Source organism: Myxocyprinus asiaticus, chromosome 23 (assembly GCF_019703515.2).
Source record: "Myxocyprinus asiaticus isolate MX2 ecotype Aquarium Trade chromosome 23, UBuf_Myxa_2, whole genome shotgun sequence".
NCBI lineage: Eukaryota > Metazoa > Chordata > Actinopteri > Cypriniformes > Catostomidae > Myxocyprinus > Myxocyprinus asiaticus.
Genome location: NC_059366.1, coordinates 46,760,001 through 46,765,000, shown reverse-complemented (window position 1 = coordinate 46,765,000; position 5,000 = coordinate 46,760,001). Strand labels below are relative to the sequence as shown.

The 5,000-nt window shown below is 38.0% G+C and overlaps 1 protein-coding gene across 1 annotated transcript in view; it reads right to left on the bottom strand.

Moving 5' to 3' along the window:
• The window catches only part of LOC127414379 (serine/threonine-protein kinase 32C), a 123,592-nt gene that overhangs the window by 118,058 nt on the left and 534 nt on the right, over positions 1-5,000 (bottom strand). The window lies entirely within an intron of this gene.

Below are 5,000 nucleotides of genomic sequence, written 5' to 3'. Positions count from 1 at the left end.
GAACACCAGCAGCAGACAGACATCATGCACATCAACATGAACGATGTCACAGCGAGTGGCGCATTTCACAAACACATCACAATCACAGCCTCAAAACTCAGATGCTAATATAACCTTCGGGGCTGGAGAAACAAACCAACTATTCAGTTAGTGGGGTGGTGGAGGTTTTAATGGGAAATGTAAGTGCAGCGTAGTTCTAGCGGGAAGACTAGCAGCTGTACATCATCGCACTATTAGCTAGTTAACTCCTCGCCAATCCTGTGTCAGCCATCGCTTTATAAGTCTGCTCACAATCTATCACATTGCGTTTCAGTGTGCTAACACGGCAACCTCCACCACCCCACTACCACCAGTTGAGTCCCGTCCTGCACAGGGGTAGGCTCCTCGCCCCTGCCTCCTATCTCCGGCAGGATATGACGGTTCCGAGTACAACTTCTTAGGACCACCAGACGGGGCTTACGCCAAAGAGAGACATTACATTTCTGTTTTATATTCATCAAATAAATGTCATCTTAAATTTCACTCAAGTCTGCAAGTCTTCCTGATAGACATACAATTCTCAAATTAATTGAGAGACGCCACTTCTCGGAGAGTGTTATTTTCATGATGATAGCTTGCTGTCCTAAATAGCGAAAAACAGTCTGCATGGTAAAACCCTCTGCAAGAAGTTCCATCTCTTTAATGCTTTAAGTTTAGTCTTTTTATGCACTTTTGTTACAGCAAAGAGCTGCATCAACAATACATTACAAGATTACACAAGTGCCGATTTAAAGTTAAAAATGTTCTAATTATCAACTTGTTTCTTACATAAACCTTTCGATTCACTTCCGAAGACATTCATTGATCGACTGGAGTCGTGTGGATTACTTTTATGTTGCCTAAATGTGACTTTTGGACCGTCAAAGTGCTGGTACCCATTTACTGGCATTATAAGGACCTGACAGAGCTCTATCTTCTTCTAAAAATCTTAATTTGTGTTCTGTTGAAGAAAGAAAGTCACACATCTGGGATGGCATGAGGGTGAGTAAATGATGAGAGAATTTACATTTTTGGGTGAACTGTCCCTTTAAGACTCAGAGTATGTGTTTGATAAGCTTGTATTTTTTTTATTTTATTTTTTTTGGGGGGGGGATTTTTCCCCTTTTCCTCCCAATTTGGAATGCCCAATTCCCAATGCGCTCTAAATCCTCGTGGTTGCATAGTGATTTGCCTTAGTCCAGGTGGCAGAGGACAAATCCCAGTTGCCTCCGTGTCTGAGACAGTCAACCCGCGCATCTTATCACGTGGCTTGTTGAGCGCGTTGCCAAGGAGACATAGCGTGTGTGGAGGCTTCACGCCATCCACCGCGGCATCTGCGCTCAATTCACTATGCGCCCCACCGAGATTATAGCGACCACGAGGAGGTTACCCCATGTGACTCTACCCTCCCTAGCAACCGGGCCAATTTGGTTGCTTAGGAGACCGGGCTGGAGTCACTCAGCACGCCCTGGGATTCGAACTAGCGAACTAGCGAACTCCAGGGGTGGTAGCCAGCGTATTTTACCACTGAGCTACCCAGGCCCCTGATAAGCTTGTATTACATCTTTTATTAAACAACTGGACATGCAAATATATGCACACTTGTGAAGTGTTATCAAATAAAAGTGATTGTGAAATTTTTATTCTCTGTCATGCATCTCATGCACATTTGATTTCAATAACACATCTGCTCTGTGAGGTCTGCATGCAAAGCTCTTCAGCATACATCGGGTGTGATTTTGCTGCAGGCCGCATCACTTGACACGTCGCTTCTGTATCGAGGTCAGCGTGAGGCTCCGCTGTTCAAACATAATGTCCTACTATAGCCATGATGTCATCTGATGTTTACGCTGCGGGTTTGTTTCTTATCTGCATAGCTGTTCTAATGCGACCCCTCAGGATTCAAACACAAGTAATTACTCACACGGCTCTTTGGATAACATTGTTTTTAATTCAAGGAATAGTTAACCCAAAACTTTTTATTCTGTCCATTTTTACATACTCTCACTCTCCAAAACGGCATGCTTCAAAATATAGGTTAGGAAGAAGTACAGTAAATGAGTAAACAATGACAGAACTATTGTTTCACTATTTCTGGCAGGCCTTATTAGACATCAACTTCACAAGAGAACAAAAACAGGGTCTGATCGGTCAGGCCATTCAGCTCTTTCAGCCCAATATAAGGTGTATATATCCTCCAAGTGGCCCAAAGCAACTCTACACCTCTCTCTCTCTCTTCTCTTGCTCTTTTCATGAATGTATTATGAGGAGTAACACTTTTTGTCTACACAGCATCAAAGAGGCTGTCTTTATGATGTACAGTAATATAATCCAGCGCACCTGTACTGCAGTTTTAACTCTGGACATCGATTATGAATGTGAGTATCTCATGGAGGGGTGAGAAATTCTGATCTGATGTCTTTACCAAAGATTTACTGATGATTCTGTTAATGATAACAGAAGGCTATTTGTGTCTTACACTTCAGAAGTGTTTAGTCAGGTAAGCAAAAAATGTGCTTCACCTGGAAACATCTCAAAGAACTTGTTTTTCTGGTTAGTTAAAAAAGTTTTAATGCTGAAGTGTGTAACATTTTTCACCTATCCCAGATTAATAAGCAGAGACAACTATGAGTAAGCCATTCATAAGTTAATTTTCTCAAACTTTAAACATTGTTTAATCACTTTGAGTGACCCGTCCAGCCCGACAATGTTCATTTTAACAATTCCGTTTGGTGGCGCTAGTGGTGCAGAAGTTACACACTTCCGCTTTAATGTCTGAATTAACCTGATTTACTATGTAACGTTACACCAACAAAAGTAACATGTAACATTTTACAATAAGGTTCTATGTTAACATAAGTTAATGCATGTGGGAGCATGACATTTGTTACAGCATTTATTAATCCTGGTAATAAAAATACATACTCTTGTTCATTGTAAATATATGTAAGTTCATAATTCATTCATTAATGTTAGCATATACCACATTTAATGCTAAAAATGTTTATGTAGAAATCCACATTAATCAGATGAAGTTAATTGTTAGTTCATGTTAACCTTTAGAACCTTTTAATAAAGTGTTGCCGTAGTTTTAAAGGGTAAAATAAGTTTGAAAAAGCTTCCTAAGGTAACAACAGCAAACTTATACTTTTACAGTATTTACTTCAGCAAGTAAAAACCACAGAGATGGACATTAGTTGGAGTAGATGCCATATTTAAATTGACAAATAAAAACGAGCCTGTAAGCGAAAGACATACAGTAGATCACTATTTTTCACAACCCATGAGTTATTTTTTCCACTGCAGTTTTTGGAAAGATGTTTTGTAGCATGATCAAATGACACCAAGGAAATTACAAGCTACTGAATGGAGCAGGATCAGAAATTTTAGAGGAGTTCAGAGCAAAAATGCCACTGGAAATGACAAAAATGCCCCAGGAATTCAAAATGTGGGGGCAAAAAATGTCCTCGTAATTTTAGACGTGTCACATATGATATAGTTCTTAATATTGTCCTAGTTATTCATATTATGGCATAACATAGGCATTGATGTTGATGTAACTCTTAGGGTAAGAGGTATTAAATCCTCAATCTTCAGAATTTGTATTAATGAATCGATTAAATTGAAAAAGTTTTTGATATGAACGGGAGAGACACTGGTTATATGCTAAATGGGTAGAAAAAAATATGCCTTCATTATGGTAAAAAAATGCACATCCAAGGGTGCGTATATTGCTAATGTTAATGTAAATGTTAATTTCTGACACTGGAATGGACTGTACGTCTATCCCGCACAGCCTCATTTTCATTCATGTCAAATTAAACGTCATCTCCCCTCCTGACTAAGATCAATGCCCGATTGTTATTTTCAAGCTATATTTCTTTGCTTTTTGAGTACAGCTAACTGACTAACGTTCATAAATCAATCTTTAACATATTGAACTAATTGAACTAACTGAACTAACTAACAACCGTTAACTAATTTAACTAATAAAGAACCCAACACACAGAAAACGACTTCCTAATGCTCGGTTCTGTTGTGTAAATAACATAATTGTAATTACTTTCACATTCATTACAGTAGTGATTTTCAGAAACAGAACTAAAGCTCCAGTGTTGAGCCCATACTGTAACTAAATGGGTCATTACGCCTCTCCACCAGTCAAGTCTTATGATTATAACTCCACAGTGACCTGACCTCATTTCAGGCTTCTGTGTGACACATGGTGACCTTTATGTTTCTGCAGGTGTCATCTTTAATTTTGAACAAACTCAACAGTGCCATCCCACTGACTCACCAAACAAACATTCAGTTTGTTATAACACAGTTTGTGTCTGTGCTCAGATTCAGCTGTATCATATCTCTGGATTTCCATAATCCTCATTAATTAACCAATTAAACAGCAAATTATATAATTGGCAGGTTTTTCTTCCAGCAGTCTGTTTGTTCCAGCTGATCAGTCATATTGTTGCAGGAACTGGATTTGAAATGATCTTCGTTTTTTATAGTCTGTTCATTAAATAAATGGGTTTAAAATGTAATGAATGATGAATTTTTTCTGTGTGTGACCCTTAATCAGACCACCTATAGAAATATGGGCAGGTATTTAATATCTCTGCTATAAGGTCTTTTTACAATACAACATTTCCATTGAGTCCAACATAAATTTAAAGTGCAATATGTAGATTAGTATTCATGCTGTCTGTACAACCTCATATGTTCAATATGCAGATTCACTGTTTTCATATATTATAACTATATTATATATATTCCTTTTTTCATGTTCATGCTGCCTGTACAGACCCATACCTCTTTGTTCATACTCATTCCCCTTTGCATATTTGCATATTTAATAACTCTCTAAACATATACTGTTAATAAGCATACTATTCTGTAAAGATTATATTCTTGTAATAGCTAATATATAATTATGTGAGTGCTGGAAGATGCAAGTCAAATTTCTTGTGTGCACGAGTATACTT